Genomic DNA, 9,169 nt, shown 5'->3' on the forward strand with positions numbered 1-9,169 from the left:
ATCATTGTGGCGTGATCGAATGTCAGACAGACTTGAAGCTGCATTCATTGCATTTCCTTGCAGCATTACATTCCCCAAGTTTAGGTTTCAGCAGGTGAGCCCAGAAGGACAGGGCATCTAATTTAATCTATTTTGAGAGTGCTCTCCGCACTGCTCACCCCAGGAAAATGAGTGACAGGGGATGGCCTGTTGTCTTTGTGCTGTGTGTGTGGCCGCGGGGCGGTGAGTTAATGCAGGAGATTGACTCTTAATTGCAGTGGGGAACGCTCATCTTTTCTCATTAATGAGACGGAGCCAGAGCCTGGAGATTTTCTCATCACACAAATACTCTCCTCCACCGGCCAGGTTAAGTGCTGTTTAGATTATTGGCTTCCTTGCATATGATTTTTTCCTGAGCACTGTGTCTCAGATTGTGAACACAAAAGCAAAGCATGAGATGGGAGTGAAGCAGGGGTTAAGGAAAGACAGTTGTGCGTTTGCTGGGGGAGGAGGAGGAGGAGGAGGAGGAGGAAGGGGAGGGGTGTCTCTGAAGTCCAGAAGAGGCAGGGCTCAATCGAAGGGGCTGGTGAAACCTCTTCATAGAGCCTAACAAGGCAGATGAGAAGGCCATTTATGGGATCACGTTTCATTTGCATTTTGTCCAGCCTCCAGATCAAAAGACAATCATAATTTGAGGGCTGCACCAATAGAAAGTGAGTGTTTCCTGATGGATACAGATGTTGCGGGTGAGGCAGAGCAGAGGCAGTAGTGGAGAGGACTGGAAGCACTGCTGCGGGTCTGTCTGTCTGCTTGTCTGTGTGTCTGGAGGTGGGGGTTAACCTCTGCCTAAAGAACGACCACTGGCTCCCCATGATGCATAACCGTGAGGGATTAGAGAGCACAAAGCAGCAGACTGTTTGGTGGAGCACTAAAATGTGCTCCTCTGGGGCTCATTGAAAAATGATTGCCGATTAAGTGTTTGAAGTCTGCCAAAGACGAGTGTGCGTTTTTAGTGGGATGACGATGAAACTCTATCTTTCCTGCTTATGCAGGCAATTTTCCCTCTCTTTTTCCACTAACTGTACCATGATGTGTGTTCTCTTGTCGCGCCTGGAGTTGAGGTTGCCAAACTCATTTCACCTTTTGGACCCCAGCTTGACTGGAAGCCAGACAACCAAAAGTGATAAGAGTGAATTAAGCTGTTACTCTCCAGCGGGAATGTTATTATACCGCCAGAGAGAGGCATTGATTTCCCTATGAGAACAACAGGTGAGCTTGTAGAAAATAACTCAGAGTCTACCTAAATAGCAGGTAATACCGAGTCTATAAAGATAAAATTATGTTTATGTAAATAAAGAGGATAAGCCTCAATAACTCAATTCACACCTGATAAATTGGGTCGTGTCCTAATACCATATTTAGAGCACCATACTGGTCATAATTTCTAGGGAGTCCTATTTAAGCAACAATTGGGATTGCTAAAATGTTTTATTTTTCAAAATGTATTTTTCCAACATGATTTGCAGTTTTATCTGGTATTTACTTACTATAAAGCAGTGAATTGTAGCAATAAAAAAAAAATCCAGAAACAGAATAATGAAGTAAGTCTGTAGTGATGTCGAGGTCGGTCAAAGTCACCCTGCAGAGGCATATGGAGCTGTGCTTTCTTTGATTAATTGAACCCCTAAGAAGAGTAATACTCTGAAGTGAACTGGAGGAAATAATTTGTGCAAGAGACAATGTCGAGAGTGATGACAAACATAGCTTAGTGTTTCCCTGGTTGCACCTCAATTCCCCGCGATGTCAGCTTTGAAACTGCCGCACTCCTCAATATATTATCATGTTACACTCATTTGTTTTCATTATTGCATCAAAGAGGATCTGGTCATGCAGCGGCCATTTTCTGCTGTACAGAGGCCTAGAGAACAAATGTGACTCTGGAGTCACTTTGGGGTTATACAAACAATGAGGAATCTGCAGTTTAATAAAGGGTTAGACTCACATTCTTATGTTACTACCTAAAGAAAGCACCAGCCACTGGACTTCAGAGTGAAAAAAGTCCTCAGTGTTGCCTCATTTTAAACTAATATTTTATTATCCATTTGAGGTTTAGTTAATTCATAGCTTCATACACATCCTATTATTAAAACCTAACCAAAGTAGACTTGAAAGCGACGTTTTCCCTTAACTAGTGTTGGTAAACAATGGCAGAGTTTTGTTGAAGAGCTGTAAAAGGAGCTGAGCCGGGTATGTTAAGTAGCCTCACAGAGAAGCTGGAGGGCGAGGGGTGAAGGGAGAAGCTGGCCCCAGCGGACAGGTGGAGGTAAGCTGAGAGCCATACCACCCAAGGGGAGGATGAACTTGAGACGTGTCCCTCACCGTCCTGTGAAGGTGGAGGTCAGCAGACAGCCACGCTGATCGGCCGAGATGCCCCAGTCAGCCAGGAAGGGACCGGACCCTTCTTCCCCTTCAGATGAAATGAAGCCACCAGCGGGCCAGGTCAGTCACAATTAGGACTCATAAAATATAATCAAAACCTCAAAAGCTGGGCTGCAATACTCGGGTGGTCAGGACAGAACAGAGCACATCTTTGTCCTGCCAGAGGTTTTTACTGATGCGTGAAACAGACACACCTTGTTCCTACGACTGAGCTGTATCTCCCAGTCAACTCGGAAAAACAACCACCTTCAAACTTAGTGCTCCACAAAGCAAGAATTAATTAACTTGAGGAAACTATGATTCTCACATTTTTTAAGTGTCACAACCCCTGCATAGGCCCTCTTCCACAATACATTTGGGCTTTTATGCTAATCTTCCTAAGACATCAGAAAATGGCGATAACCGTCTGTAAGCCCAGAGGTTGTTTGTTTTCCACCAGCATCTCTATCTAAGGCAGATTTATTGTTTGTTTTTGAAATCTGGTAATTAAGGCAGCTGCAAATTTGTATTTCTGTTGTCTGAGGCCTCGGGCCAGGATTAACAGCATTTAGCATTGTGGAGTGTACCCCGCCCCCCGTAAATAGGCTAGATAAAAAAAAAAAAAACATGGAGAGATGAGTTTGTGTCGTGGTGATAAACACAGAAAGAAATGCTATGTGACATGTGTATGTAATTGTTCAAAAATGAGTCAGTCATTAATGGATCATTCACACATACTGGGGTGTTTGTGGCTCCCATTGACGGCTGTATGTAGTAGTTACGTACTACACACACAATAAATTATACATCCATGTCAGTCTACTTAATCCAAAGTACATCCAGTTCTTCTGACAGACAGTCATTTATAAAACATCTCTTGATAAAAAAAAAAATATATATATATATATATATATATATATATACTGACATGGAAATAACTAATAAGTAATATTTACATTTCCTGCACTTCAAAGCTCGCAGCTGACATAAATCACATATTCTTAAGTGAAACAATTACAGCTACACCTGCGTTTGGATTGTGGGTTTGACACCAAAGAGGCGCAGGATGCCAAAAGGTATTTGGAATGGCCATTGCTTTCTGACACTCATTACCCCGGTATTACAAGAACACGTCAAGCATGAACATATTCCCCATTTCTGCAGTACAACTTGAACAAAGACTTACATTATAGCCCAGGAATCCTTAGACACTCACTAGGCCTTATTTGCCCGAGGCTGCACCCATGGGTGACATCTCGACTCCCTGGCTTATTACACCTGCCCGTCAAGCCTCGCCTCTCAACCTCTTGCACAATAACAAACATGATTTGAACTGTCACTGGGAATGACCCGCTGTACAGACTTGCTTACCGGGAGGAAATGTTCTGTTTAAGACGGCGCTTTTGAAAGCAGATCAAGGTGATAAACTAGATTGAGCAGGTAATAAGTCATTTTAATTGATTCATCATTTAAGTCATTCTGACGTACTGATATCCATACTGATAGTATCTGCTACAAATTATAGGCTATGAAAAGATCAATTCTACAGGTTCACTGATGTGACAGTTAAAGATTTTGCCTGGAGATTATGAAGCCTCAACTCTGCCTCTGCCTCAACCTCCGCCTACAGAAGGTCATAATTTACATATTTTTCAGCCAATGTTCCCTCGCTATAAGTAGTGAACTATGTACTCCCAAAAGTGTCACTGTAAATTTAAAACGGACTCAAGTAAACGGTGAAACTGTACATACATATTTACAAAGTTTATTCTTCTGCATTTCCATATTGTAAGATGGAAATGATTAAATATTTCAGACTGTAGTTATACAGCTAAGAACAGCAAGGTAACTTCTGACTATAAGTTGTTGCAGATTTATTTTACACAGCATGGAAGAAACAATACAGTTCTATATATGAGACAGCTTATCAAATAAATTAATTTCCGTTTTCATACTATAACAGTTAATAGAACACAGATCAATTCAATCTACCTTCCCAGTTTATTAATAGTATACACTTTTGCTGTTGTAGCAGTCCTGTAATGTTTAGAAAATAATAATAATCAGTTCAGTTCAGTGTCAAACATTTAGAAAATGAATCTAATATTCATAGGTATGTTTAAATGTACACGTTGAACCACCATGTTTCTACAGTAGCCCAGGTGGGACCACATGTTTCTCCTAATTTAAGGCTGAGCTGTATTCAGATGGTTTCAATGTGCAGCTTTCCCACTAGATGCCACTAAATCCTACACACTGGTCCTTTAACTATACGTCAGGAAGACATTGTCAGGCTGCAGGTTTGTTGTTAAAGGGGTTGCATTGAGTATTCCTCTGTAGAGTTGCAAGCTTGGCCAGTGTTGAGATTAATGGAAGCTGGAAGGTCTCCTTTAGTCAAATCTCAACACGCTCTGATAGTCACTCACAATACTGTTAAATAAGTAAAGACTTATTTAAAGACGGGCAGATCTGATGTGACCAGAACTGAGGCAACACCTTAGTAGAGCAAGTGTCACCTGAAATCATACAAAAAAATCCAGATGACAGACAAGAATAACAGACAGGTTTATGTTGTGTTACAGTGATGAGGAACAACTGGAAGACACCAAATGAAACTGATTCAGTGTACGAGAGGCACAAATCTAACTTTTTTCCTGCAATAAATAATTCTGCAGACCTCACAGCAAAATTCACATGTGCAACTGACGATCCATTGAAATTATTGTATGCAAAAAACTGTACACCTGATCTCAAATATGAGGAATATTTCCCATAATAAGTACATGAAGGCATACAGTGTGGCTACATTGTGAATCTGCAAAGGTAGACCGTGTGTGTCAGAGGAAAAGTTTATTTTTCCTCATACATTCCTCCACCTTAGCTCTGTCATAAGCTATTTTCTGCTCCACTGCAAATCCTAATTGATCGAGCTCAATCTTAGCTTTACATTACATGGGCAGATGACATCATTTGATACCGATATTTTGCGCCGCTCTCGCAAGCTAATGTTGTTTTGCCAGCTTTATGGCAACGCACTGTCTAGACAAAGGCGTATGTACACAGAAATCGAGTGTATAAATGTTTAGACAATCATTATTTTAATTTAAAAATTTTAAGGTTGACTTACCTTCTGGTGGAAGGTGCCAGTCATTGTGGGATGGTGGCAGCGCGAGTGTTATGCTAAGGCCTCCAGTGCTTTGGTCTCTTTCAAGCTCACATGCTTCAGGAGGCTAAGTCAAGAGTGAAGAGACAATAGTGTAATTTATTAGATAGCTGGAGATCGGGCTCGGCTGTCAGTCCTGGCTCGTCTCAAAGGGTTTACCATATACCCCTTTATTGTTTCAGTTATGAAGCAATGATGGAAGTAATTTTGCTCATTCTCATCTGTGTCTGTCATTTCTGACAGTCAGCGTTCTCATCAAATAATCCCTTTATAATCCTCCTCCATTTATACACATGACATGTGAATAAATGGTGTGCAATAGTTTCTCATACGGAATATTGCTGCTGGGTTAAAACCAGGTACCTCCTACCTGTCAATGTTTAGTTATTCTGAGGTTTGAGTGGATATGCTGGAGTTTTAAAAGCGATCCGTAATCCTAGAAGGATAGATTTCTCAACCGTCAGAGTGCTACCCATATCTTCATGTAAAGTTAGTATATGACTGTTTTTCACTGCACAACTTTGGTTTTGTTCTGCCATTGAGGTCAGATTTAAAAGTTGTTTGACAGTAGCATTTTTCAGCTTCACCTTAATGTGTTTGTTTTTGCTATGAAAACTCACAGCACCAAGAGGACGTTTTCTCCCTACATACCTTAGTCTTTCTTTTTAACAAGACAATTAAGACGCTCTCAAACATCAGTCACTGCAAGCTTTATTGGCATTCATTTCTTCAGGGTAGTACAGCAGCCTCCCAGAGGGGCTGCTAAATCAACCTTAAGACCTAAGACTAGTGCTTTAACCCCTTGACTACCTCTCTTCAACTCCTCCCCCCTCTCAAAGCTTGTCCTTTAGACATTTACTAATAAACAACAGGTCAGCACCTGCGATTGCAGGTGATTTATTTGACCCTGAACAGCCATGACGAGCACGCTGTGGGGAGGGAGGCGGGGTGGAGGTTAAGGAGGGGAAGATCCTCAGCAGAAAACCAGCTCCACAGCCCCGGAGGCCTGGAAGTCAACGCCCCCACTGTAAAGCACTTACGGCTCACTTCGTTCTGCTTCTCATCTCACTGTTTTCTTTATTTCCCCAGTAAAAGACGGCAAAATCGTTCCCGTTTATCACCATGAGCTCATAAAAAGCCCGGAGGATAAAATAATCACTTGTTCGGCGGGTGAGGGGGTGTTGAGGTATGTCCCCCAGTGTGTGACATCACTGAGCTGGACCACGTTGTCCGACCACCTCCCAAGTAACTGCACCCCAGTCCTCCTACCTGCCAGGCCTGTCGCACAGAGGGCCACCATGTCGTGGACCAATGATAAAGGATTAAAGCATGTTTCCCCTGCATCTGTCCAATGGATTGAGCTGATCAGACAAGGTACAGTGCAGGATGTTGTCCAAGGACCTAACTAGAGCAGAATTATTGAGTAACAGGAAATTAAAAAATTCCTGCAATGCCGATCCACCACTCAAAGCAATTCTTTCGCAATCTGGCCTGCCCCCTCTCTGAACTCCAGCCATCAGGGGTTCATTTTTTTGTTGTCGCGGCCAAAACATCCCCAAATAAAAGAAAGAAAAGAGGAAAAGCAAATTCAATAGTACCTTTGCTTTTTTTTCACAGTGTAGTTATTGTTTTATGCGCCATAACATCAGTACAATGTGTACTGGATTCACATTACCACTGACAGGATCCCAGAGGAACAACAATGAACCTGAGCAGCAACGTAGCTCCCAAAAGTTAATGAAAATGCAGGAAAGTTTAATGATTGCATTTAGTGTGATTCTAGGTTGTCTGGTTCATGCATTTGGGGTGTTTACTTATTTCTTCTTGCCAAATGCAGATAGCTCTCTAGCTGTTAATTCCCTGCATAATACATAGGATAAAGGCCTAAATGTTCCACTGTTCCAAATCTCTCCTGAATAATTACACTGAAATTTTATTCTACATTTATGCCTCTAAGGGACTGATCCTTTTCCAGGAATTACAAGAAAAGGAACCAATATCTTCCAAATCAGACCTTCATCTTACTATGTGGGCAGTTTCCTTCCTTTTGAGTAACCATGTTACCACAGTGTTTCGTATTACGGCAATCACCGCAAACATGCGTAGTTGGATGAAAATAAAATGCCTTGACTGTAACAGACATGTTCAATCAGTCATGTATTTTAGGTATTCTTTTTACATGAACAAAATCAGACAGATGGAAAATTATTACACCATGAAATGACCTCTGTGTTAGACTGTGCTTTTATGTGGGTGTTATTATGAATTATGGGAACACATTACGCAACCACATATAAGTTAGAGCAGTCAGCGTCTGTAAAACTGTAAGCAGGTGTGAATGAAAACTGAACAGAAGTATCAAACTGTGACCGCAGGTCCACACAAACCTTTTAGACTCAGTAACATTGACCTTAAACCAGAGTGTAAAATATTAACGAACAGAGGGAAAAATTACAGGTGCATTACTTAAGATTTCAGCAGCATGTGGGAACGGTTAATGCAGCACCGCTAATGTGGCCTAGCTGGCTGCTCTCATTAGCAGGACGGCTGAGGCATGAGGGCTGGGGCGCAGGGTGATGGAGAACATCCAGGCCTATTTGTTCAAGACTTCAGCACACCTAAACGCTACATGAGGATTTTGTGAATTCACTTCCTGCTCCGAGAGAGTTACTCCTCTAAAAGTCAGTGCAGCTGGGATCACGCACATGCTCCATCAGTCCTCTGTTACCTCATTTTAACCCTAAACAGAGGGAGGTCATAAAGTGTCAGCAAGTAGTTCATTTGTTTTAGCCATCTTGGAGCACCAGATGGGTGGGGTTTACTCAACTGGAACAATCCAGACAGCGTCACAAAGTGTTTAATTCACAGTTCTTTCCTGTAATGGTCAAAACATTTCGGTATTATATTGTTAATGTTTCATCTCTCTGACCTCAAGACAAGACAAATGTCATCATAAAGGTCAGAAGATGAAACATTGACACAAGAATAGTCTACAATTATGTGAGTGCGCCAGTAAATTTTTAATTTTAGAGGCTACATTACTTCTAGCACCACAACTAAGAAAGTCTTGGGAGTGTGCATGTTGTTTCCTCCTCTTCATTAATTGTATTGTTCTCTGTGGTGGACAATTTTGGAAACCTTTTACAGAATCCACTGTTGATGAAAGTTTTTCACTTCTTTAATACAGTATGTACAATCCCACACCAGTTGCCTTGTGACAAGAAAATTAAATAAGGAAATAATTTGTGTGAAAACTACCAAAAAAAAAACCACTTTCAAGCTTAGCCATTGGTACGTCCACAACAGTATAATATAACTAATAACTCAGTATAATCACCTGAATATAGGAATTGTTGTGTTTTCGTTACCTTAGAATGAGCCGAGGGTCGCCTTCTATTGAATCTGTCACGTTGAACCGCCTTTGCATTTGCGTTTTTCACGTGTTTCCCAGCCACCATAGTTTCTCCTTCACTCTTTAAAGGGGAGGATGAAGCGACAGAGTTGTGACACTGGACCTTTAAGTTGCTGTCGACGGCAAAAACTTGCATATTTACACATTCAGCAGATGAAGATCAACATTAGCATTTACATGGAGTTGTGTTTGTGGAA

The sequence above is a fragment of the Dicentrarchus labrax genome, unplaced genomic scaffold, assembly GCF_905237075.1.
Source record: "Dicentrarchus labrax unplaced genomic scaffold, dlabrax2021, whole genome shotgun sequence".
Classification (NCBI taxonomy): domain Eukaryota; kingdom Metazoa; phylum Chordata; class Actinopteri; family Moronidae; genus Dicentrarchus; species Dicentrarchus labrax.